Raw genomic sequence first — 27,980 nt, 5'->3', positions numbered from 1 at the left:
GTCCATGTTGTGCTTTGCAAATCGTTTTTACCATATGCCTGGCATGCTTCTATCTTCATATTATCCCAGGCTTTTTTCCACATGCTTTCTAGAATTATAATTTAACTCAGAGGTTCATACTGGCTGCATATCACAATCACCTGTTAAAATACCAATATCCAGGCTCAACTCACAGATTCTGAATTAATTGTTTCAGGTAGGGCCCTGGCATACATATTTTTAAAAGCATCCCTGGCAATTCTAATGTGTAGCCAATATTGAGAATCACTGACTATCTTATGCACTGGCTATATCAGCATTTCCCAAATGTGCGTGAACCTAAGAATGTTCAAACAAGATACCTCAAAAAACCAAAACAAGACAAATGGCTCTGCAGAGCCTCAAGCAAAACCTCCTGAGTCAGGATCTCCACAGAAATAAGGAGAATTGAGAGCTTTAGATTAAGAAGCAGGATTTCACAAGACTCCAAAGACATTATAATCAATCCCAGAGGCTGGAGAAGATAAAGGATATATAGACACATTGGGGCCTTTCAATCTCCTGCCTTCTCATACCAACATTCAATGCAGCATCGTTTTTAAAACTTTTACCTCCTAAATACATGTGAAATCTCTCTACTTACCTCCATTACCCCTCATCACACCTGTCACCTAAGAGCCTAACAACAAACCTCAGTCTACTCCACTATCTCATTCTCACACCAGGTCACTGGCTTCTACTCTTGCCTTACTCCAACTTGTTTTCTCCATTAGAGCCAGACTTAACATTTGGAACATCAATCTTATCAAGTCACTCAGAGCTTAACATATTGCCCAGAGCTCTTATGGAAATACAGTACAAAACCTTCACACCTTGGTCTGGCTTCCACCTTTTCCCACCTCATTCAGGACTCACCTCCCTTTACTTCCTGTCATCTGGCCAGGATAGCCTTCTTTCTGTTCATACAGGCTAAGCAAACAGATTGCCACAGGCCATTTGCAGAAGCTCAGTCCTCTGCTTGGAAAGCTCTTCCAGGTCCCCACCCTACAGCTTTATCTAGTTAAAAAGGCCTATGCATTCTTCACAAGTCAGGCAACAGCCAAGCCTTCATCTTCCTCTAGATAAGTCAAATCTTGCAACCTCTGGCTTTTTTAGTAGCATATACCACACCTTCCTAAAATTGTCCAGAATTACAGCATGCATTCATCTGTGTGACTTCATTTTTGTTTTCCTCCTCTTCCAGCACCTATTTGACTATGAACTCACTGGGAACAGAACACTTTTTCCCTCGAAAACCAAATTGCCTAGGTTCAAATCCTAGCTTACTATTCTAAACATTTTGTGTGCAGATATTAATGCAACGGTAATTATTCTGATAATTTTCTCATTGTCATTGTAAGCTTTAGAGCAACTGTTTTTTCAGATCTGTGTAACCGTATTAAACCGAAGCTTCCATATTAATTACGGCAGCAGAATTAGTCAAATGTTTATGTTGTTACACATTTAAGCCCAGAAATTTAAAATACATTTTTAAGAATCAACAGATTTTCATATGCTATATTTCTAACCTTAATATGCTAACCTATATTTCTAACCTTTCATATGCTACATTTCTAACCTTAATAGCATTACAGGTATATCTAACCTTAATAGCATTACAGGGGTGGGGGGGGGGTGGGGAAGAAAAAGAAGAAAATGGAAACAGCTCAGCAGCAAAGAAAGGTCAAAGCAGGGTTCAAGCGAACAGACTCAGCCCAAGGCCACAACTGTGGCCCAGGCTCGGTAGTGAGGACCACAAGCAGAACACAAGCAGAACGCAGCAAGCAGCAGCCATGTGGGGCCAGGTCCAAATAGCTGCGTGCTGCTCTCCGCAGGTGTTCCACAGCAAAATTTTGTGTGTTCTTTGTAAACAAGTAACATCCAAAATTGTAATTTCTGCTAAGGTTTAAGTAACATTTAAATTCTAATAATAATTTCTTTGTTATCTCTGAGATAACTCTTTTAAAATCTGATTTAAGTAAAGCAGTAGCCTCTAAAGGGGAAGAAATTACATCTAGCCCATGAATTAGTTAAAAAGCAAGTAGAAGCTAAGCATGTAAAACTACACCCTTTAAAGAAAAGCTTTAAACCAAATGGAAGTAATATCAGTTAAGTTAAAATGTAAAACTGCTAAGCCCATTCTCAAAAAGTAAAATGGCCAAACCTACCTGATATTTCCCTGTTGGAAAACTTAAACGTTGTTCAAAAAGCAAAGCTTGCTGCTCCAGTGGCTCTATACCGGCCTTCCACAGCATTAATTGTCTATTCGGGCTGGGATTCAGCAGGCTGGTAAAGACGAAAATTTAGAGGGATAGCAGTCTCCAGTTACAATGCACTCCCAAAATGAGCAGGGACAGTTTTAGGTAACATTGAAGCCTTTTCCATTTAAATGTCATTTAAATTTCTAAAGAAACTTAAACAAGCAATCACTAATGCTAATACAAAATGTCATGTTGCTAAGCAGCCTTTTAAAGGGATAGCTCATTTAATGGACTATATTAAGGCTCATGATGGCAATGGAGGAAATTTACATAAGGCTACATTATTAGTGCAAACTATGGCAGGATTGAGGGTAAACAATGGGACTGCTGCATTTCCTGGAGCTTGTTTCCATTCTGGAAAAAGGGAACACACCGAAAGGACTGCAGACAAAATCTAAGAACAGGACCTCAGCCGAGGGTAACAACAAAAAATACTAAACCAGGCATTTGCCCTAAGTGTAAAAAAATAAAGAAAAATAATTGGGCTAATCAATGTCATTCAAAATTTCATAAGGAAGGGAACCCGACTCCAACTGGGGCCTATCCTGCTCAAGTTACTCTCTCATCTCTGTACAATGTTTGTCCCCTGCCACCAATAAAGGCAGCAAATTTGTGTAGCACTCAGAAAGTAAATATTTTACCTGGGGAGCCTCCACGAAAAAATTCCAGCAGGAGTTTGTAAGCCCTTACCTACAGAAACAGTGGTTTTGCTTTTAGGAAAACCTATCCTTAATACTAAAGGGATAAAATTTCATACAGAAGCTGTTAATAGTAATTTTACAGGGGAAATGCAAATTGTATGTCATTTTCCAATACTTGCAGTGCTAAACCTAAAAAACACATAGCACAAATCTTACTTTTACCTTACATCAAATTAGGTCAAAGCAAAGATGAAAGAATTGGAGGATTTGGAAGTACAAATAAGCAGGGCAAAGCTGCATACTGGATATTTCAAATTACAAATAAACACCCAGCATGTAAAGTCACTATTCATTGAAAAAAATTTTAAAGGTTTAGTTAACACTAGCACAAATGTCTCAATTATTTCTGTTCAGTACTGACCCTTTTCTTGGCCTGTATAAAATGCTCACTCTAATATAGTCAGAGTGGGGCGGGCCTCAGAAGTTTATCAAAGCGGTCTTATCTTACCATGTAAAGGGCCAGAAGGACAGCCTGGACCCATTCAGTCTATTGTAATTCAGATTCCTATTAACTTGTGGGGAAGAAACTTATTACAGCAGTGGGAAACCAAAGTCTTAATACCTGAACAATCCTATAGCTCCCAAAATCAACAAATAATGGAGGCCATGGGCTATGTGCCTGGAATGCAAAAGAATAGAAAAAAATTTACAGGGTCTAAAAGAATCTCTAGAAGTTAAGGCCGGGCACGCTGGCTCAAGCCTGTAATCCCAGCACTTTGGGAGGCCGAGGCGGGTGGATCACGAGGTCAAGAGATCGAGACCATCCTGGTCAACATGGTGAAACCCCATCTCTACTAAAAATACAAAAATTAGCTGGGCATGGTGGCGCGTGCCTGTAATCCCAGCTACTCGGGAGGCTGAGGCAGGAGAACTGCCTGAACCCAGGAGGCGGAGGTTGCGGTGAGCCGAGATCGCGCCATTGCACTCCAGCCTGGGTAGCAAGAGCGAAACTCCGTCTCGGGGGAAAAAAAAAAAAAAAAAAAAAAAGAATCTCTAGAAGTTAAGGGGCAAAGTTCTCAACATGGTCACAATATCATTTTTAATGACAGCCATTGTTAAACCTCCAAAACCAATAGCTTGAAAATGGTTAGATAATAAACCAATTTTGACAGAACAATGGCCACTTACAAAAATTGGAGATTTTTAAAAATGTAATTGCTAAACAATTAGGAAAAGAACATATAGTTTCCACATTTTCAGCTTAAAACTCTCCTATTTTTGTAATAAAAAAGAAATCTAAAAAATAAAAAATGTTATACTCTGGTTTCTCTTCATAACGAATAAATCTTTCAAAAAAAAAAATGTTAACAGATCTTAGAGCAATTAATGCAGCTATATTACTTTTACCCACTATGATTCAAAAAAATTGTCTACTAACTATTATTGATTTGAAGGACTGTTGTTGTTGTTGTTGTTGTTGTTTTTACAATTCAATTCCTTTGGCAGAAAAGAACTGTAAGCAATTGCTTTCACTTTTCCTTTTGTATTAATAAAAAACTTGCCAAAAATATTATTGAAAAGTGCTTCCCTAAGGGATGTTAAACAGGCTCACAATTTGTCTAACTTACTGGGACAAAGCTAATAAGCCCACCAGAAAAAAAATTTTTCCTCAGTGTTATATTATTCATTAAATAATATTCTTTGTACTGCACCAAATAAAGAATTACGACCGGGCGCAGTGGCTCAAGACTGTAATCCCAACACTTTGGGAGGCCGAGGCGGGTGGATCACGAGGTCAAGAGATGGAGACCATCCTGGTCAACATGGTGAAACCCCGTTTCTACTAAAAATACAAAACATTAGCTGGGCATGGTGGCGCGTGCCTGTAATCCCAGCTACTCAGGAGGCTGAGGCAGGAGAATTGCCTGAACCTGGGTGGCGGAGGTTGCGGTGAGCCGAGATCGCGCCATCGCACTCCAGCCTGGGTAACAAGAGCAAAACTCCGCCTCAAAAAAAAATAAATAAATAAAAAGAAAGAAAGAAAAGAAAAAGAAATTCATTCAATGTACTGGGTTAATAATAGTTCCAGATAAAATTGAAACTACAACTCCTTATTTTTATTTGGGCACATTGGTAAAAAAAAATACCACTATACCACCTCAAAAGTTGTCCATCAGAAGAGATAATTTAAAAACTCTAAATAACTTCCAGAAGTTACTTGGAAATATCAATTAGATAAGACCTACTTTAGCCATTCCAACTTATGCTCTGAGTAATTTGTTTTCTATTCTTTGAGAAGATTCCAGTCTGCATAGTCCTCAAGAGTTAACTTAGAAAGCTAAAATGGAATTGCAAGTAATTGAAGAAAAAAATTCATAAGGCTCAAGTAAGTAAAATTAATCATAACAAGCCTTTAACATTACTAATTTTCCCTATTCAACACTGCCTTACACTCTCTTAGTAATAATCTCTTAGGAGTTATTATTCTAAATCAGGACTTAGTGGAGTGGCTTTTTTTACTTCATTATAGCACTCACACTCTTACTCTGTATTTGGACCAAATTGCAACTTTGATTGGAATGGGGAGGTCTCGAGTTGTAAAAGTGCATGGATTTAGGCCGGGCGCGGTGGCTCAAGCCTGTCATCCCAGCACTTTGGGAGGCCGAGGCGGGTGGATCACGAGGTCCAGAGATCAAGACCATCCTGGTCAACATGGTGAAACCCCGTCTCTACTAAAAATACAAAAAATTGCCGGGCGCGGTGGCTCAAGCCTGTAATCCCAGTACTTTGGGAGGCCGAGGCGGGTGGATCATAAGGTCAAGAGATCGAGACCATCCTGGTCAACATGGTGAAACCCCGTCTCTACTAAAAATACAAAAAAGTAGCTGGGCATGGTGGCGCGTGCCTGTAATCCCAGCTACTCAGGAGGCTGAGACAGGAGAATTGCCTGAACCCAGGAGGCGGAGGTTGCGGTGAGCCGAGATCGCGCCATTGCACTCCAGCCTGGGTAACAAGAGCGAAACTCCATCTCAAAAAACAAACAAACAAACAAACGTGCATGGATTAAATCCCATAAGAAGAATAGTGCCTCTTACAAAAATTCAAATTCAGCAAGCCTATACTAATAGTGTAACATGACAAACCTATTTGCCAAGTTTTGTGGGCACTTATAGACAATCATTATCAAAAAAATTTCTCTATTTTTAAAATTAATCAATTGGGTTTTACCCAAAATTACTAAGTCAAATCTCACTGAAAACGAAGAAAATGTTTTTGCAGATAAAATCTAGTCACAGTAAAGCTTCGTATTCAGAATCTAAAGGCAAAGTGATTGAAACTCCTTATACACAACTGGGCCTGGCAGAGGAGCCGGGGAATGGTGGGGCCAGAATGGACAACTGGACCTTTGAATCTAGGCCACACATAGGCAGAGTAACAAGTGATGGTGCAACCAGCTCAGGCAGCTTTATGTAAGGGCACCTGCTACTTAGGAACACACACCCCACCCCAGACCCCAATCCCAGACCACCTGCCTGCACTGGGCATTCTCTCATCTTGGCAGAAAGGTGTGGGGGTGATGATCAGGTGATGTGTCCCTGGGTCTCAGGCCTCAGAAGTTCCTTAGGAACTGGGCAGTCATTGGGCAGGGGAAAGGGCCCAGGGAGCCCTTGTGTGCATTTGCCCATGGAATATGCTCCTACCCCAGCTTCTCAGCCCTCACTGGGAGAGTCCAGGGCTCCCACCTGCTCTGTGTTTCCAGCTCTGATCCACTCACCTGGTGACCCTGATGGCTTCCTCACCCCAGCCTGGGTCCTGCTGTGTTACATGGGGGTTCCAGGTTTCCTGAAGACAGAGGCCAACCACCAGCCCCACCTTAGTGGTTGGACCTGGATCTCTTTTTTTTTTTTTTTTTTTTTTTTTTTTTTGAGATGAAGCCTCACACCATCACCCAATCTCGGCTCACTGAAATTTCCACCTCCTGGGTTCAAGGGGCTTTCCTGCCTCAGCCACCTGAGTAGCTGGGACTACAGGCGTATGCCACCATGTACATCACCATACCCAGCTAATTTTTTTTGTATTTTTAGTGTACAAATGGGGTTTCCCCTGTTGGGCAGAGTGATCTCGATCTCCTGACCTCGTGATCCGCCTGCCTTGGGCTCCCAAAGTGCTAGGACTACAGGCATAAACCACTGCTCTCGGCCCATAGTTCTTTTTTTCCTTTTTTTTTTGAGACGGAGTTTTGCTCTTGTGACCCAGGCTGGAGTGCAATGGCATGACCTCGGCTCACCGCAACCTCCGCCTCCTGGATTCAGGCAATTCTCCTGCCTCAGCCTCCCGAGTAGCTGGGATTACAGGCACGCGCCACCATGCCCAGCTAATTTTTTGTATTTTTAGTAGAGACGGGGTTTCACCATGTTGACCAGGATGGTCTCGATCTCTTGACCTCATGATCCACCCGCCTCAGCCTCCCAAAGTGCTGCGACTACAGGCGTGAGCCACCAAACCCGGCCTCACCCATCGTTCTTAAAATATAATTTTTTTCTCTCTCCAGTCTCCCATTTTTACTAAAGAGAAATTACGGTGTGACCAAGTGTCTCTATTATACTTGCCCTGATTATTTGTATAAAGTGTAGCAAGAACAATTCTTTTTACATAGGTTTTAAAAATCAGGTTTCATAAAACTTTGTTTCATAAAGTGAATCTCAGAAAAGACTTTGCAAAGCTGAGCCCAGCTATGGTTCTCTCCCGCCAAATAACTATGAGTTGCATAAATGTCTCTTTTGAGGTCGCAGGATAACTTGGGTCTCATAAGCCTGTCAGGAGGTGACATTATTGACTTACCACAGGTTAGGGACCCTGTTCAGGGAAGGTGTAGACAAGGTAGGAAGCTAGTTTTCCCAAAGGGCTTTTATTGGCTCTATACATCATGTTTGATTCCCTAGGGGAACGCATGCCATTCCAGTCAAAGCCTTGCCAAAACGACTAATTTCTCCAATTGTGTCCCATTTGTCCCATTGCAGAAGGAAACATTCTTTTCCACTTATGCAAATTATATTGTCCTAAGTGAAGAATACTCACAAACCCATTCCCAATTTTGGAGAAAACAGGTAGAGAGAAACAAATATGCCCCTCATTTTGTTTACTCAATTGGAGTATTTTTTACTCGATTGCTAAAAGCTGTAAATAGCTGAAAATAAATTTCCTGAACTCTGAAAAACCAAACAAAGGACCAGTAATATTTTAAGCAAAGTCCAAAAGATGACTTCAATCTTTTTTTTTTTTTTTTTTTTTTTTCCCACCCCCCGACTTCAATCTTATATTAGTTCACTCCATGCAGTTATCTCCTGTCCTGCTTGATATTCATGAACATGTCAGCTCTCCATGAGAGTCCCGAAAGTTTTTTCTTTATGCTAATGAAAAAATTTCCAAAGTTATCAGAAACCTGCATTTAAAAGTACCTGTCAATGTCCTACAGCTGATTATAAATCACCTTTCAAAGAGGATTAAAACAAGACAACAGGCCGGGTGCGGTGGCTCAAGCTCGTAATCCCAGCACTTTGGGAGGCCGAGGCAGGTGGATCACGAGGTCGAGAGATCGAGACCATCCTGGTCAACATGGTGAAACCCCGCCTCTACTAAAAATACAAAAAATTAGCCGGGCATGGTGGCGCGTGCCTGTAATCCCAGCTACTCGGGAGGCTGAGGCAGGAGAATTGCCCGAACCCAGGAGGCAGAGGTTGCAGTGAGCCGAGATCGCGCCATTGCACTCCAGCCTGGGTAACAAGAGCGAAACTCCGTCTCAAAAAAAAAAACAAGACAACAAATGTCTGTGGGTGACAAAGGCATCTTAGGACAGCCATTATGACAGCCACAATTGACAGGGATGTTTTGATTACTTCTGCTGCATACAACAATTTGACATAACAATTATTACTATTAATAACATACACTAAGTCACATCAGAGTTATGGGAGTTTTCTATTATTTTGAAACACATACCAATAAGACATTTATGCAAATACAGCCCAAGGGAAATGAAACACCATTTCACATTTGGCAATGCTTGCCTTTTTTCCTGAGATAGAGTTTTGTTCTCGTTGCCCAGACTGGAGTGCAATGCTGCAATCTCCACTCACTGAAACCTTCACCTCCTGGGTTCAAGGGATTCTCCTGCCTCAGCCTCCTGAGTAGCTGGGACTACATGCTATCACACCTGGCTAATACTTGCATTTCAGTAGAGACAGGGTTTCACCATGTTGGCCAGGCTGGTCTCGAACTCCTGACTTCAAGTGACCCACCCACCTTGGCCTCCCAAAGTGTTGGGATGACAAGCATGAGTCACCGTGCCCAGCTTGCAGTGATGCTTTTTTCTAGCTTGACCAAAATGTTGCCATGATAGATTCCCATAGAAGCACGAACACTATTGTGAACTGCGCATGTGAGGGATCTGGGCTGCATGCTCCTTATGAGAATCTCACGTCTGATGATCTGTCACTGTCTCCCATTACCCCCAGCTGGGACCATCCAGTTGCAAGAAGACAATCTGAAATGATTATTTCATTACATATTACAGTGTAATAATAATAAATGTACAGTTAACGTAATGTGTTTGAATCATCCCAAATCCACGCACCCCACCCCGGGCTGTAGAAAAACTGTCTTCCAGAAAACGAGTCCCTAGTGTCAAAAAGCTTGCAGACCACTGTGTTACCATGTTCCCAACAGGACCTTTAGGTATTCAACAGCCATCAGCACCTCTAATCTTCACAGAGATGGGAGGGAGGCTGAAATTTCAAATCCCCTAATGGCAAGGTCGGTTTCTTTGGCAACCAGCCCCACTGAGGCTGTCCAGGGGCGCCCAGCCATCAGCCATCTCATTACCACACAAAGACACATCACTTCATATACTCCAAAGGCTTAGCACTCTGCCTCAGAACACTGGGGCAGAGACCACCCAGAAACTCTTTTTATATTCCAATAACCCACAGAATGGAAGAAAAAATCTGCACAGTAGATACTTCGTAAGTGTCTGCAATCCAGAATATATAACACACTTCACCAGCAAGCACTTGAGAGATGCTTAACATCATGAGTCATAATTAAAACCATAAAGAGATACCCCTTAACTCACACCATGGAATACTATGCAGGCATCAAAAAGGATGAGTCCATGTCCTTTGCAGGGACATGGATGAACCTGGAAACCATCATTCTCAGCAAACTGACACAAGAACAGAAAATCAAATCCCTCATGTTCTCACTCATAGGCGGGTGTTGAACAATGAGAACACATGGATACAGGGAGGGGAGTGTCACACACTGGGGTCTGTTGGGGGGAAATAGGGGAGGGACAGTGGGGGGTGGGAGTTGGGGAGAGAGAGCATGGGGAGAAATGCCAGATATAGCTGACGGGGAGGAAGGCAGCAAATCACACTGCCACGTGTGTCCCCAAACAATCTTGCATGTTATTCACGTGTACCCCAAAAGTTAAAATGCAGTTTTAAAAAAGTGGTATAAAGTTAGGGTGGCACAAAAAAGCAGCATTTGAAATTAAAGCCCTTTAACATTGTCTTAAAATAAAGAAAACCAAAAGCAAGTGTTGACAAAGATGTGCGGAAACTTGAATGATTAAACACTGCTGGGACAATATGAGATGGTGCAGTGTATGTGTCAAATAATTTGGAGTTTCTCCGAATGGTTCCAAGTAGATTTACCATATGACTCAGTGATTCCATTCCTAGCTATATACCCCAAAGATCTGAAAACAGGTGTTCAAACAAACACTTGTATGCTCTTTAAATCTGTCAAGATCATACATATGCAGGAAAGTCTTGGGAACAGTGTCGGGAAAACTGGATCAGAGTGAAAAAACACATCATACTCCAAGGCGGGGCAGGAGGTAAAAGCGAAATGAGTTTGTGAACTGAATTACCACGTAGGAACCATGCTGATTTCCTGATCTAGGGGTTCTGTGGCAGTAACGTAGGAGAGTGTCCGTGCTGTGGGTAAAATATACCAGAGTATTTTGCAGGACGCTGCAAATCTGGTACAGCAAAAACTGCTGGGGACTCTGAGAAAAGAAACAGGTTATATTTTGCACTGCTACTGGAAGTTTCCTAGAACTATGACATTATTAAACAGTAAATTACTGGCCAGGCGCGGTGGCTCAAGCCTGTCATCCCAGCACTTTGAGAGGCTGAGGAGGGTGGATCACGAGGTCGAGAGATCGAGACCATCCTGGTCATCATGGTGAAACCCCGTCTCTACTAAAAATACAAAACATTAGCTGGGCACGGTGGCGCGTGCCTGTAATCCCAGCTACTCAGGTGGCTGAGGCAGGAGAATTGCCTGAACCCAGGAGGCGGAGGTTGTGGTGAGCCGAGATCACGCCATTGCACTCCAGCCTGGGTCACAAGAGCGAAACTCCATCTCAAAAAACAAACAAACAAGCCGGGCGCGGTGGCTCAAGCCTGTAATCCCAGCACTTTGGGAGGCTGAGGCGGGTGGATCACAAGGTCAAGAGATCGAGACCATCCTGGCCAACATGGTGAAACCCCGTCTCTACTAAAAATACAAAAAAGTAGCTGGGCATGGTGGCACGTGCCTGTAATCCCAGCTACTCAGGAGGCTGAGGCAGGAGAATTGCCTGAACCCAGGAGGCGGAGGTTGCGGTGAGCCGAGATCGCGCCATTGCACTCCAGCCTGGGTAACAAGAGCGAAACTCCATCTCAAAAAAAAAAAAAAAAAAAAAAAAAAAAAAAAAAAAAAAAACAAACAAACAAACAAAAAAAAGTAAATTAGTTTTTAAAACAACCATATCAATACTGTGCCAGAAAAGCAGAGACATCACCAAAATATACTATAGAGGCTACGCTTCATGCAAAGCTGTGAACGCTTATAAAAGCTTCAATGCCGGGGGCCGGGCGCGGTGGGCCAAGCCTGTCATCCGAGCACTTTGGGAGGCTGAGGCGGGCAGATCACAAGGTCAAGACATTGAGACCATCCTGGCCAACATGCTGAAACCCCATCTCTAGTAAAAATAGAAAAATTAGCCGGGTGTTGTGGCACACACCTGTAGTCCGGGCTACTTGGGAGGCTGAGGCAGAAGAATTGCTTGAACCCGGGAGGCGGAGGTTGCAGTGAGCCGAGATCGCACCACTGCCCTCCAGCCTGGCGACAGAGCAAGACTCCATCTCAAAAAAAAAAAAAAAAAAAGCCTCAATGTCAACAGACTCCACTTAGTAGATATTATTATACTTATTAGTATTAGAGGCTGCTGTGTGGACACATTAGTTTTACCGCACGGTGTGGATATTAGTGTTAGGGCATGGTGTACATATTATATTGGTGTTGGAGAACAGTGCAGATATTACATTAACATCAGGGAACCATATGGATAGTATTACATTAGCATTAGAAGCAACAGTGTGGATATCAGATTAGCGTTAGAATATTATATTGGTGTGGATATTATGTTGGTGTTAGGGTACGGTATGGATATCATAGTAATGTTAGGGCACGGTGTGATTATTATATTAGAAGCCACTGTGAGAACACATCTTAGCAGCCACTGTGTCTGGATATTGACAATGATATCAGGATGTAGTCGTAATGATGGGATTTGGGGATTTCATTTTTCTAGATGAATTTCTTCCTTTGCTGAGTACTCTAAAGACTCTCTTCTCTGCACTCAGGGCCGTGGAAAGGAAGCTTTTTACTCACCAATGAACAAGACTTCCTTGACACCACCGTCGTGCTGCCCCGAGGAAGTCTTCGGGCACCTCAGAGGGAAGTTGGTCAGGGGTGGATTCGTGTGCCCTCTGGTGGCACCAGAGCTCAGCACAGATACTCTTGCTCAGTTTCTCAGCAGACGTGCACCCCCGCCTGGCTGTCCTGAAATACCTATAAAATTCAATATTGAGTTTACTCAATGTAATAATTTTAGAAATTCAAACCAAAGCCGGGCGCGGTGGCTCAAGCCTGTAATCCCAGCACTTTGGGAGGCTGAGGCAGGTGGATCACGAGGTCAAGAGATCGAGACCATCCTGGTCAACGTGGTGAAACACCGTCTCTACTAAAAATACAAAAAATTAGCTGGGCATGGTGGCGCGTGCCTGTAATCCCAGCTACTCAGGAGGCTGAGGCAGGAGAATTGCCTGAACCCAGGAGGCGGAGGTTGCGATGAGCCGAGATCGTGCCATTGCACTCCAGCCTGGGCAACAAGAGCGAAACTCCGTCTCAAAAAAAAAAAAAAGAAGAAATTCAAACCAAAATGAAGCCCACTGTTGCCATTCCTTCCCAAAGACGGTGATGGAAGACCTTGCAAGCCATGTAGAATCAAATGAATATATACACAAATTAAGAAAAACAAAAACCTACTCAAAATAGTCCAGAGACTGTAATTTTAAATGCAAAACTATAAAAAAATCTAAAAGAAAATCTATATGATGTTGAGTTTGGTGTTGACTTGTAACACAAAACATCAAATGCCAATTCATGAAAATATTGATAACGGACTTCATATAACTAAGTATTCTACTGTGCAAAACTGTATGCAAAGAACAAAAAGAAAAGAGATGCGAGAAGATAATGACAAACACATACGTGATTTTAAAACTGGGTAAATATCTGAACAGATACCTAACCGAAGCAAATATACTGATAGTAGGCAGGACATGGTGGCTCATGCCTGTCATCCCACATCTTTCGAAGGCTTAGACGGGTAAATATTCTGACGTCAGAGTTCCAGACCAGCCTGGCCAACATGGCGAAACCTGTCTCTACTAAAAGTACAAAAAATTAGCCACGCGTGCTGGTGGGCACCTGTAATCCCAGCTGCTTGGGAGGCTGAAGCAGGAGAATCGCTTAAACATGGGAGGTGGAGGGTGCAATGAGCCAGTATCGTGCCATTGCACTCCAACCTGGGTTACAGAGCAAGAAAGACTCCATCTCAAAAATGTATATATATATTGTTAACAACATATCTCATACAGGTTGATATGTTTATACGAGGGGAAACTAGTTCGGGTCTACACAGGAAATCTGCACTTTCCTCCCAATTTCGGTGTGATTCAAAAACTAATTTAAAATAAAACCCTTATTTAAAAATTGTAATTTTTAAAAATATCTCCTTACTTATTTGTAGTAATAAGAAGCAGTAATTGACACTAACTACTCATACTTTTCAAAACAAGGGCATTCATGATGCTGCAAAGTAATTTATGCAAACATATATAATTTCAATGAAATGCCTATTTTACAAGATTTATGTTAAAATAACACATCCATGTAAACATATTTATCATATATTTTTTCTTGTGGTGTGGTTCACTTTCTAGGAAATCTGGTCACCTTAGAACCAAGGAAAGACTTCAGATTTTGGACACTATTTCAATTTATAGCAGGACGTTTTCAAAAGTATAACTTTAAAAAAAAATTAAAATAGCAATTGATTGTGACTGAATCACTTATTATAATGAATGCTTCTCTTTGTTTTGTTTCCCAGCATTTCTTTTAGCTACAATACAACAAAAGCAAATATTTGCCACTGGAAAAAAATATTCAAAGAAAGACTGTAAAGGTAATTTGTGACCACAATTATTCAATGTTTCATGATGATGCTTTCTAATACTGAAAAGTTTAAAGGGTTACTCAAAGTTATCCCCCCAAAGATGCTTTGAAGTAATCGATGAAACTAGAGAAACAAAAGTGGCAGGACAATCAATGCGACTTTAGATGTCACTGTGTCTCGTGAGAAAAAGTAATTTACCTTTAGAGGATTGCTAAGAATTACTGGAAGCCCAGACTCTGGAATGCATCTAAATTTAGTTGTCAATATCACTAGCAATGAAGGTGATAAAAAGGGATCTGTGTTTTATTTCTGTAATACAATACCAATGCAGTATTTAACGCTCCAAGGAAAATAAGTTATACCTGAAATACAGTTGACAATATCAGAATCAAAATAAGCTTCCTGACCAGGCACGGTGGCTCATGCCTATAATCCCAACACTGTGAGGGGCCAAAGCAGGTGGATAATCTGAGGTAGGGAGCTCGAGACCCGCCTGACCAACACGGAGAAACCCCATCTCTACTAAAAATACAAAAATTACCCAGGCTTGGTGGTGCATGCCTGTAATCCCAGCTACTGGGGAGGATGCGGCAAGACAATCGCTTAAACCAGGGAGGAGGTGGGTGTGCTGGGCCAAGATCACACCATTCCTCTGCCCTACTGTATGTGTAAAAATGCAAATTCACTGAACCAGATTAAATTGTATTCAGTGGAAGGCTGATCAAAAAATTCAAAAGAATGCAACTTTTGTTTTATCTACTTCTTACCTAGAACCACCCCCCACCCCGCCTTCCTACCTCCAGTTGTTCCACCTCACTGAACCGAATGACTTTACATCTTGCACATATTGATTGGTGTCTCATGTCTCTCTAAAAGATATAAAAGCAAGCTCTACCCTGACCACCTTGGGCCCATGTTGTCAGGACCTCCTGAGGCTGTGTCATGGGTATGTCCATAACCTTGGCGAAATAAGCTTTCCACTTGACTGAGACCTGACTCAGATATTTAGGGATCACAATCCACAATCACCATGGTGTGACATTTGACTACAGCATTCAGTACAGAGATGAGCTATACAGGTATGGTATGTAACCTGAAAGCAAGAAGCTATACTATATCACTTACACCATCCAGGTTTTATAAGGACGCTCGATGGTGTGTGCACAAAGATGAAATCACTAAGGACAGATTTCTCAGAAAGTATCCACATCGTTAGGAGATGCATCACTGTGTTTTAAATGGTTACAGCCTAGAAGGAAAAAAAAAGCAACTGAACTCCTGTTATGCTTTAATAACAAAGCTTAATAGAGTTAACACATTTCATCTAATCTAAGATGCTAATGATTAACAAACATTATTTTATGCACCATCAGAAGTAGGTTGCCAAGAAAACCGACTTTCTCAATAACAACAACAACAACAAAAAACTTACTTTTGTTAATGTCAGTAAAGTAAAATGAAAATGAATTATGGTTCTGATACATTAAAGCGAAGAAGGAAGAAGCCGTTAGCCTGAGGTCTTGCCTAAGCAAACGGAAACCAAACTTGGAGTCATTTAAACTGACTTAAAAACATTAACCAACCAACCAGTCAGTAACAAAAAGCCCAGCTGCCAGCTGGCTGTATGATTAGGGACGCTGAGGGAACCATCCCCACAACCGGCGGTCGCCCAGCTGGAGCCAACGAGAAACCTCACTCAGCTGCCTCCACTAAAAGCTCGAAGCCCCAAGCCCTGTTTTCCATTCTCCTGCTTCAGGCATGATTCGTGAATCATTCCTGTGCTCAAACTGTTTAAATTTATTTGGCCTAAAATTTTTCTAACCCCTGTACCCTAACCCCTAACTGGTAACCCCGAATGCTAACCCTATCCGCTAGCCCTAATCCTTACCCTAAACCCTAACCATACGTTAGTTTCTACGTTTGCACTGATATATCCGTGTTGAGTATTGAAACTGCGGTACTGGCAGGGCCGCATAAATGGTGCGGATTTTATAGTAACATGTTTGGACTGAGGCCTTGCGTTAGCATTAGGTGTTTCCTACCTGAGCACTGGGCTTATTGTATCCGTATTTCAGAGGCCATCTCTGCCTCAGGAATGCTCCATTTGTCTTCTGAGGCTGCTGGGTGCACCTCACACCGCAGCCGCCTGGCCTTGGGCGGGAGAACCCAGGTGCGCAGGGTTCAGAGGGGCTTTTCGTGTCCAGTTTCCCACACAGAGCTCTTCGTACTAGTCTCTGACCCTCAGCAGTCAGGAATGCAAACAGGAAGGATTTTACTCACCGTGGACACGGCCCAGAGTTGTCCCAAACCGAGGCTGTGCCCGCTACATCTGTGCCGTGGAGAACGCAGCTCCACAGATTGCCCTGACGCGATGCACGCCGGCGCCCTGACGCCCACTGAAAAGGCACGCTCGGGCGCCCCCTGCTGGTGGCCAGGCGGTGGGGGCCCTCTTGCTCATGGTCTTGTGTCTGCACCCCCCTGATGGCAGCTGGGGCCACCGCAACCCCTCTTGCAGTAAGAACCCCGCCCCAGGGTGTGTGCTGAGGAGGACGCAGGTCCACCCTCACAACGCCCCCCAGTTCTGTAAGGAGGAGAACGCAACTCTGCAGACCGCTGTGACTCAATGCACGCTGGTGGTGTGACAGGATGCACGCCGGTGGAGGAGCCTCAAGAATCTGAAAGGTGGGTGTGGGGGCCCCTACTGGGGACCTGCACTGCAGGGCCCTCTTGCTCACGATGCTGTGCCCACGCCCCCTTCTGGCTAGGTCCACTGCAGGGCCCTCTGACAGTGTGGTGACCGGCATCACCTGCTGGCAGCTGGAGCACTGCAGGGCCCTCTTGCTCAGTGTAGTGGCAATATGTCCGCTGCTGGCAAACAGGGCAGTGCTACCTCCTCTTGCTCACAGTGTGGTGCCTGTGCTGCTGGGCACTCTTACTCTCGGTGTAGTGGGGTCACGCCCCCTGCTGGCCGCTGGGGCACTGCAAGACCCTTTTGCCTATAGCGTCCTGGCAACACTCCCGTGATGGCAACTAGAGCACTGAAGGGTTCTCTTGCTCATGGTGTGGTATTCGCTGGGATTACAAGCGTGTGCCACCATGCCTGGCTAATTTTGTATTTTTAGTAGAGACAGGATTTCTCCATGTTCGCCAGGCTGGTCTCGAACTCCCAACCTCAGGTAATCTGCCCGCCTCAGCCTCCCAAAGTGCGGGCATTATAGGCATGAGCCACCTAGCTCGGCCTAATTTTTTGATTTGTCATAGAGACGGGGTTTTGCCATGTTACCTATGTTGCGGGGTTTCCTTCTGATGAGATGAAAAGATTCTGGAATTAGGTAGAGGAGATGGCTCTACAGCATTGTGAATGTACTAAAAATGAACCGTACACATTAAAATGGAAGAAATGGTGACTTATCTTATAGACATTTTATTTCGATTTATTTATTTAATTAATTAATTTATTTATTTATTTATTTTGGTCTGACATTACCCTAGGCTTGTCAGTCAATATTTTGATTTTTTTAAAAAGGACAGCGATGAGTTGAAACGTTTAAGGACCTATCAGTAGAAATGGTAAGAAGACAGCGCATGGCTGGGCGCGGTGGCCTACGCCTGTAATCCTAGCACTTTGGGAGGCCAAGGTGGGTGGATCACCTGCAGTCAGAAATTCAAGACCAGCCTGGCCACCATGGTGAAACCCCATCTTTAAAAAAAAAAAGAAGAAGAAGACAGCGCAGAAGAGGGCAGGGCTGAGACACAAGGGAGACAGCATGCTCCCCGCGGCCTCCTGCTGTCTGCGGGGCACCTGGAGCCCTGAGGCCCCACTCCTGCCTGACCCCCTGCCTGCTGGCTCCTAATCATCTGGCTTCTGCAGCTTCTTCAGCTCCCACTGCCCCCAGAGTGAAGGCTGCTCGTCCAAACTCACCTGGCCTCGGTGACGCCAGCAGCGTTTCCCCTGCACACGCTCTCCAGCTGCACGTAGACCGAGCAGTTGCCCAGCTCCACTCGGGGTCACAGATGGCCAGGAAGTTAGGGTGCAGGTGGCCAATCATGTACTTGGCCAGGTACGTCAGAGACTGGCTCACAGCCGCCCTGAAGAGGAATGTCCCCAGCACCTTGTACACGGCAGCCATGTAATTATTGAAGTCAGAGCAGGAATAGAGCCGGTCTGTGGGCACCAGGTAGGCTTCTCCCGCCGAGACCTGCGTGTGGGGCAGCCGCGGTGACCAGAGGGGGTCCTGGTCATCCCATGGGCCCTTAGTGTGCCTCAGTCCTCCGCACGGGCCTCCCCAAGGCTGCTGCAGAGCTGGGGACTCTAAAGGTGCCCTAGCTGGGCTCGGTGGCTCACGCCTGTCAGCCCAGGACTGTGGGAGGCTGAGGCGGGAGTATCACCTGAGGTCGGGCGTTCAAGACCAGCCTGAACAACATGGAGAAACCTGTCTCTACTAAAAATACAAAAATTAGCATGCCTGTAGTCCCAGCTACTGGGGAGACTGAGGCAAGGGAATCACTTGAACCCAGGAGGCGGAGGTTAGAGTGAGTGGAGATCCTGCCATTGCACTCCAAACTGGGCAACAAGAGCAAAACTCCATCTCAAAACACAAAATGGGGTTCCTATTACCCACAAGTACCACTCGGGCCAAGGCTGTGTCCCACAGCTCCCCACAGACCTCCAGGCCACCCCCATCAGGAACCAGGGTTAGGCTGTACCCCATCCTGCCCCCTACCTGTCCCTCTGAACCCCTCCTGCCTTACAAGGATGACGGTGGCCGTGGTGGTGACCCCAGCCATGAGCCCAAGGGTGATGGTGTCTGGACGATAGGGGTACCGGATGGAGTCATCCCCACAGTCAAATCCTCGGTTATACAGGGTGTTCACCAGCGACAGGACAGCAAAGGACAGGGAGGCTGGAGGGGGAGAAGGGCCTGGGAGCTGTGAGGTTCTCAAACCAGCTGGGCCATGGGGCCCCCACACCCGCCTTGGCCTCGAGGCCTCCCACCAACAAGGACGAGCTTTTCTCACAGCACGTGGGAGGCCCAAGTGACACTCCTTTCCCATCACCCTCAGATGAGCGGGAACTCTCCAGGCCCTCTCCCCCTCACACCCTCCCTCTGCTCCTTGAAAAACCGGGCAAGGCCGGGCGCGGTGGCTCAAGCCTGTAATCCCAGCACTTTGGGAGGCCGAGGCGGGTGGATCACGAGGTCAAGAGATCGAGACCATCCTGGTCAACATGGTGAAACCCCGTCTCTACTAAAAATACAAAAAAATCAGCTGGGCATAGTGGTGCGTGCCTGTAATCCCAGCTACTCAGCAGGCTGAGGCAGGAGAATTGCCTGAACCCAGGAGGTTGAGGTTACAGTGAGCGGAGACCCTGCCATTGCACTCCAGCCTGGGTAACACGAGCAAAACTCCGTCTCAAAAAAAAAAAAAAAAAAGAAAAAGAAAAAGAAAAAACCGGGCAAACACTCAACTCTGGGCCTCTGCACAGGTACTTCTCTCTGCCCAAAATATCTTATTTTTATTTTTAAAAGTAGAGACAGGGGTCTGATGCTGACCAGGCCAGTCACAAACTCCCAGGCTAGAGTGACCCCCCCAGCCTCAGCCTCCCAAAGTGCCGAGATTACAGGTGTGAGACAACGTGCCGGGCACCAAAGTGACTCTCACTTCTGCTCAGTTTCATCTCTCCTCCCGGCTGACCCCACCGGCGTCCCTCTCACAAAAGGAAAGGTCTGTTTAGCCGTGCGTGGTGGCGTGTGCCTGTAATCCAGCTACTTGGGAGGCTGAGGTAGAAAAATTGCTTGAAACCGGAAAATGGAAGTTGAAGTGAGCCGGGATCGTGCCACTACACTCCAGCCTGGCAACAGGGTGAGACTCTGTCTCAATTTATTAAAAGAAAATAAATAAATAAATAAAAATAAAAGGGAAGGTCTGCTCTTTCTCCCTATTGCCCCATGTGGAATTATGCAGTCACCTGTGGGACACTGGACTTAATCTCCCCGCCTCCACCCGCCAGCACCAGCAGTCTATAGTGTTCAGGACAGAGACCCTGGAGGCTGCTCAGAGCCTGGCCAGCGCAGATGTTTAATAAACATCTGTTAAAACAGGCAGGACTTATTTCAACCTAAGAGCTGGCCAGAGAAGTCAGGAAAAGGCAAAAGCCGGGGCACAGCGGAGGTGCTTTCCTGCTCGCCCCTGCCCGCCACTGACCCTCGTGACAGGGCACATGCCAGCCACACGGTAACTCAGGGACGAAAAGCACATTCTTGTCAATTCCACACTTGCGGAAGGTGTCACATAGCACTAGGGCTCCAGGGGTCCTGCTGGGCTTAGGGTGGCCAGGGAAGCTGGAGTCAGTTACAGAGGGCAGGGCCCGGGGCAGCTCCCTGTTCCACTCAGCAGGTGCACAACAAAAGCGCAGGGTGTCTACCCCAGAGAATAACGAAGGCAGGGCGTCTTTGGCCCAGCAGGGCAACGACAAAAAAGCGTGGCTTTTCTGAATTCTGAGAGTCTGAGGAGGGACAGGGAGCCTCACACTCCTCCCTGCATGCCAGCTGCAAGGGTCCTAGGACACGGCACACCTTCGATGCTGGCTGAGTCTGGGGAAATAAAGCAATGAAGACAGCAGAGGTCTGCCTCACAGGGCAGAAAAGGCGGAGGGAATGCAGAACAGAACAGTCAGTGCAGGGGCCCAGAGCCTACACGGTGCCTGGAGAGGCGAGCGCTGGGGCAGAGCGGGATGCGCTGTAAGAGCCCGGCTTCTGCTGGGGCGCAGGGGCGGCTGGCGCGGCTGTGAGTGATGGCAGAGACCAGGGAGGAGGCTCCTGCAATTGCCCCACGGTGGAAGGTCAGGGTCACAGGACTGCAGCCTCTCCCCGCGGCTCTCAGCAGGTGGAGGCTCACACCGGTTGGCCTCCATTTCCGACCTCCCTGCCCCAGTAACTCCAGCTAGAGACTCAGACATCCCCATGACAACCAGCCCCGGGCTTCCCTCTGCCTGGAAAGCTCACCCTGGGGTCCCCAGAGGAGGCACCTTCTCTTCCTTTGACCCCCGGAAGGCTTCCCGCCCTCACGCTGCCCCCACAGCCCCGTCTGGAACATGTGGACTGCACTGTGACGGGCCGCAGCTTCCAGAATGGAGGTGCCCTCGGCCTGGCCACCACCCCTGGCACGCAGCAGCCACACCCAACCCCACCCCAGCGGCACCTCCCGGCTGTGCGGCCTCCAGCGCGGCTGCCCCTCCCTCACAGGCCATTTCCGGAACCGTTTCGGTTATCTGCATGCTGCTGAGGGCCTGGCAACCAGAAAGTGCACACACACATGTTTAAGTAACTGACAGCACAGCTGCTCGGGACATGGCACCCAGGGCTGGCAGACACCCCACGGAGACCTCGTGCTGTCCCCTGGCCCCCCCAACAAGGGTCTACTTCGGAGTTCAGAGGGCTTGGCCAGAGAACCAGGAAACGCGCTGGGGAGGAGCGCACCCCCGCCCCCTGACACCCCTCCACCCCCCGCGGGGACAGATCCGTGACGCCATTGTCCCTTCAGCCACAGAGCAAACACTTGGCCTTTGTTTCCGGGACCCTGGCGGGAGGCTGCTGGGCGCTGCTTCCCCCACCTGGCCCAATAACCCGCGGGACAGGTTTCCGTCTCCTGAGGTCCCAAAGCCTGGGACTCAGCTTTTCTCTCCAAGTGTCTCCCCGGCCCGAGGCGCAGGGGTTCGAATCCTACCAACGCGCAGGGCCTATACCTATCTAATTATTACTATTTTTTTTGAGACAGAGTTTACTTCTCGTTGTCCATGCTGGAGTGCAATCTCAGCTCACTGCAACCTCTGCTTCCCAGGTTGAAGCAATTCTTCTGCCTCAGCCTCCCAAGTAGCTGCGATTACAGACACATGCCATCATGCTTGTCTAATTTTGTGTTTTTAGTAGAGTTGGGGTTTCTGCATGTTGGTCAGGCTGGTCTTGAAGTCCTGACCTCAGGTGATCCATTCAACTTGGCCTCCCAAAGTGCTGAGATTACAGGGATGAGCCACCACACCGGGTTTTGGTTTTTGTTTTTGGAGATGGAGTCTTGCTCTGTCTCCTAGGCTAGAGTGCAGTGGGATGATCTCGGCTCACTACAACCTCCACCTCCCAGGTTCAAGCAATTCTCCTGCCTCAGCTTCCCGAGTAGCTGAGATTGTAGGCACATGCCACAACACTGGGCTAATTTTTGTAGTTTTAGTGGAGTCAGGGTTTCACCATGTTGGCCAGGCTTGTCTTGAACTCCTAACCTCAGGTGATCCACCCGCCTCAGCCTCCCAAAGTGCTGGGATTATAGGCATGAGCCACCTCACCTGGCCACTATGCCTATCTCATTGTATTTCTAAAAGGAGAGGGAAGAAAAATAATTGTATTTCCATCCTCACAGTAACTCCATGAAGGAGATAATATCATTTACCTTTTACAAATGTGAAACAAAAGCTCCAGCTTTTTTTTTCTGAGACAGTGTCTCACTTTGAAGCCCAAGCTTGAGTGTAGTGGCATGACCTTGGCTCACTGCAGTCTGGACCTCCGGGACTCAAGTGACCCTCCCACTTTAGCCTCCTGAGTAGCTGGGACTACAGGGGGACACTGCCACACCTGGAAAAAAGTTTGAAATTTTTTGTAGATATCGGGTCTTGCTATGTTGCCCAGGCTGCTCTCAAACTCCTGGGCTCAAGCAATCCTCCCACATCGACCTCCCAAGATGCTAGTATTACAGGTGTGGTTGCTCCAACTTTTTTTTTTTTTTCCCAAGGCCACATTAAGTTGTTAGCGGCTGAGTCAAAAGAGTCCTGGGGTCTGCTGACTCCTACTTCAGTGTTTCTTCAGCTAGACTACAGCCACTGTCATTCCTGGAAGTTGTCTGACAGTGGACTGAGATGGATTATTTGGGTGTGTAGCACAAACAGAGGAACATCTCTTAGGAGACCGAATCCTGAAGTTCTGATGGGGTCAGCATGTATTCTGGGGAAAGGTTCCATAGCTCCCATCCATGACCAGTGAATAGGAATTAGGTACCAGGCGTGGTGGCTCAAGCCCTGAATCCCAGCACTTTGGGAGGCTGAGGTGGGTGGATCACTAGATCAGTTCAAGACCATCCTGGCCAATATGGCAAAACCCCGTCTCTACTAGAAACACAAAAATTAGCTGGGCCTCGTGGTGGGTGCTTGTAATTCTAGCTACTCAGGAGGCTGAGGCAACAGAATCGCTTCAACCCAGGAGGCGGAGATTGCAGTGAGCCGAGATTGTGCCACTGCACTCCAGCCTGGGTGACAAAACAACACTCAGTCTAAAAAAAGAAAATGCTGGGCATTGGCCAGGTACAGTGCGATGGCACACATCTGTAATCCTAGCACTTGGGGAGGCTGTGGCAGGCAGATCACTTGAGGTCAGGAGTTCCAGACTAGCCTGACCTACATGGTGAAAGCCCATCTCTACTAAAAATATGAATATTAGCTGGGTGTGGTGGCGGTTGCCTATAATTCCACCTACTCAGAGTGCTGAGGCAGGAGAATTGCATTAACCTGGGAGGCGGAGTTTGCAATGAGCTGAGATCATGCCACTGTACTCCAGCCTGGGCGACAGAGGAAGACTTCATCTCAAAAAAGAAAAAAAGTTGGGTGTGGTGGTGTGTGGTCTCAGCTACCTAGGAGGCTGCAGTGTGCAGATCACTTGAGCCCAGAAATTTGAGGCTTCAGGGAGCTGTGGTAGAGTCACTGCACTCCAGACTGGGTGACAAAATGAGACCCCTATTTCTAAAAAACTCATTTAAAAATTAAGAAAATAAGAGAGACAATAGGATAGTATTCATCACCAATAAGAGATCAATCACATCACCCACTGAATCTTGCCAAGACGATCAAACTCTAATCTAATGGGGTGAGCATAAATCCAGCCTCAAATATGCCACAAATACAAAAGACAGAGAATGGGTTCACCTGCACCAGGGAAATCCAGACTTTGAGAAATGCTGCAGGCCCAACAGTGTGGAGTCTTCCAAAATCCATAGAAAAGAAAAGGGATAGGCCAGGCAAGGAGGCTCAGGCCTGTAATCCCAGCACACTGGGAGGCCGAGGTGGGCAGATCACAAGGTCAGGAGTTTGAGACCAGCCAGACAACATGGAGAAACCCCATCTCTACCAAAAATACCAAAATTAGCCAGGTGTGGTAGCACCATGCCTGTAATTCCAGCTATTCAGGAGGCTGAAGCAAGAGAATCACTTGAATCTGGGAGTCGGAGGTTGCAGTGAACTGAGAATGTGCCATTGCACTCTGGCCAGGGTGGCAGAGCAAGACTCTGTCTCAAAAAACAAACAAAACAACAACAACAACAACAACAACAACAACAACAACAACAACAAAACAAAACAAAAAAGGAAAAGGAATAGAGGAGAAACTTGTAGATTTTGTCTTTTATAAAATTTTAGTTTTTGGCCAAGCACGGTTGTTCACACCTGTGATCCCAATCTTTGCACTTTGAGAGACTGAGGTGGGCAGATCACCTGAGGTCAGGAGTTTGAGGGCAGCCAAGCCAACATGGTGAAACCCCAGCTCTATTAAAAGTACAAAAATTAGCTGGGCATGGTCCCATGTGCCTGTAATCTCAGCTACTTGGGAGGATGAAACAGAAGAATGACTTGAACCCAGGAGGCGAAGGTTGCAGTAAGGTGAGATCACACCACTGCACTGCAGCCTGGGTAGGGTTAAAAAAAAAGAAGAAAATTCGGTTTTGTAGAGACAGAAGTCTCCCTGTGTTGTCCAGGTTGGTTTCAAACCTCTGAACTTAAATGATCCTATCACATCAGGATTACAGGTGTGAGGACTCACCCAGCCAACCAGCTTGGGAGATTGAAAGAGGCTTAAAAGACATAACAATGCTGGGGGACAGTTATGGGCTAGAGATGCATACTAGGACAGCTCTACTCTAAAGAAACACAAAGACGCCAGGTGTGGTCGCTCACACCTGTAATGCCAAACACTTTGGGAGGCCGAGAAGGGAGGATCGCTTGTGCTCAGGAGTTTGGGACCAGCCTGGCAACATAGTAAGACCCTGTCTCTACAGGAAAAAAAAAAAAAAAAAAAAAAAAAGTTTTTAAAAAATTAACCAGGAATGGTGGTGTACGCCTATAGTCCTGGCTACTCAGGAGGCTGAGGGGAGACAATCACTTGTGCCTAAGAGGTCAAGGCTGCAGTGAGCCATGATCACACCACTGCACTCCAGCCTGGGTGACTGAGCAAGAACCTGCCTCAAAAAAAAGACGAACAGAAAGAAGCAATTACTGTGAATGTCAGGGTTGCGGAACACTTCTTGAGAGAAGGGAGGATCTGGCATTGTGCCCATCTCCAGCCCCTTCTGGAAGTCCAGAGTCTAGTGGGGAAGACAGCAGCACAAGTGGAGATTCAGGTCGCAGCACGAGGAAGTTCCCTTCCACCTTCCCGCCTCCTTGCCCTTTCCTTTGGGGAATGGGAGCATGATTTTCTTTCTTCTTTGCCTTTCTAACTAGATAGAGCTTCTGATGGGAGAATTCATAGACAGGATGTATAGCACCAACATCCACAGCCAGCTGGAATTGACAGCTTTTTTGATACCCGAGTCAGGCACATCCTGGATTCCTCTGCTAAGTACACCTGGATGCTGCAGCTGTCCAGGATTCTCAGCCACATGCTCAGTGCCCACTCCCAGATCCTGGAAATCCCCTGACATTTCCTCCAAAAGGAGAAACACTCACTCACAATTCTGCGTAGAAATTGTCTCTATGTGTCTTTTTTTTCTTTTTCTTTCTTTCTTTTTTTTTTTTTGAGAAAGAGCCACTGTGTTGATCAGACTGTAGTCAAATGGTGTGATCTCAGCTCACTGCAACCTCCACCTCCCAGGCTCAAGCAGTTCTCCTGCCTCAACCTCCCAAGTAGCTGGAGTTACAGGCACCTGCAACCATGCCTGGCTAATTTTGTGTTTTTAGTGGAAACGGTTTCACCATATTGGTCAGGCTGGTCTTGAACTCCTGGTCTCAAGTGATCTGCTCTCCTAGGTCTTCTAAAACGCTGGAATTACAGGCATGAGCCACCATGCCCAGCCATTTCTGTGTCACCCCCCCAGGCCAGCCTCTGCATGTTTGGGCTTGAGGAGGCTGTGGCTGTCCAGCTGGCTGCCTGTCATCTTTAGTCTCTGTGTCTCCTCGATTTTTCTCAGCTGCCCACAAATGCATTTTCTTTTCTTTCTTTTGTTTTTTTCTAGAGATGGAGTTTTGCTCTGTCACCCAGGCTGGAGTGCAATGGCATGATCTCGGCTCATTGCAAACTCTGCCTCCCATGTTCGAGCAATTTTCCTGCCTCAGCCTCCCAAGTAGCTGGGACTAGAGACACGTGCCACCATGTCGGGTTAAGTTTTGTATTTTTAGTAAGATAGGGTTTCATCATGTTGGTCAGGCTGGTTTGAAACTCCTGACCTCAGGTGATCCACCCACCTCGACCTCTCAAAATGCTGGGATTACAGGCATAAGCCACAGTGCCAGACCTCACTTTTTAAACTCAGCCTGAGTGGGCTTCTCTCGCTAGCAGCTAAGAGTTCTGACACCTACAGCCTTCTCCCACCCAGCAGGAGGTGTCTGGATGTTTCTGGATCTAAAATCCAAGTGGCTAAGCCTACCAGTAGTTGCAAGTGCAGATGGTCACACAACTTTTTGACTTTACAAGGGCACAAAAATGATCACATTCAGTAGACACTGTGTTTCCAGTACCGATACAATCTGTCTTTCACTGTTAGCATAGTGTTCAATAAATTGCATGAGGGCCAGGCGCAGTGGCTCATGCCCTTAATCCCAGTACTTCAGAAGCCTGAGGTGGGAGGATCGCTGGAACCCAGGAGTTTGAGATCAGCCTGGGAACATAGTGACACTCTGTCTCTATAGGAAAGATAAAAATTAGCCACATGAAATTGTGTGCACCTGTAGTCCCATCTACTTGGGAGGCTGAGGCAGGAGGGATCACTTGAGCCCAGGAGATTGAGGCTGCAGTGAGCTATAGTTATGCCACTGCACTCCAGCCTGGGTAACAGAGCAGGACCTCATCTCTTAAAAAATAAAAAAATTTGGCTTATGCATGTAATCCCAGCACTTTGGGAAGCTGAGGTGGCTGGATCGCGACGAGGTCAGGAGTTCAAGACCAGCATGACCAACACGGTGAAACCCGATCTCTACAAAAAATACAAAAATTAGCTGGGTGTGGTGGCATGCACCTGTAATCTCAACTCCGGAGGCTGAGGCAGGAGAATTGCTTAGAACCTGGGAGGTGGAAGTAGCAGTGAGCCGAGATTGCACCATTGTACTCTAGCCTGGGAGACAGAGAAAGACTCGGTCTCATAATAAATAAATAAGTAAATAAAAATTTAAAAGTAGGTAAACTATTGCTTCACAAGGACAGCATTTCTGTTTGGGATGATGAGAAAGTATAGAAACAGATGGTAGTG

General features: G+C 46.2%; 1 pseudogene; it reads right to left on the bottom strand.

The window, feature by feature from the left end:
* Window positions 1–18,410: 18,410 nt before the first annotated feature.
* On the bottom strand, window positions 18,411–26,219 carry LOC141584788 (uncharacterized; annotated as a pseudogene).
* Between the last annotated feature and the right edge of the window lie 1,761 nt (window positions 26,220–27,980).

Source organism: Saimiri boliviensis, chromosome 6, assembly GCF_048565385.1.
Source record: "Saimiri boliviensis isolate mSaiBol1 chromosome 6, mSaiBol1.pri, whole genome shotgun sequence".
In the NCBI taxonomy this organism is placed as follows: Eukaryota; Metazoa; Chordata; class Mammalia; order Primates; family Cebidae; genus Saimiri; species Saimiri boliviensis.
Note: the sequence above shows the minus strand (reverse complement) of the source record. Positions and strands in the feature narration are given on the sequence as shown.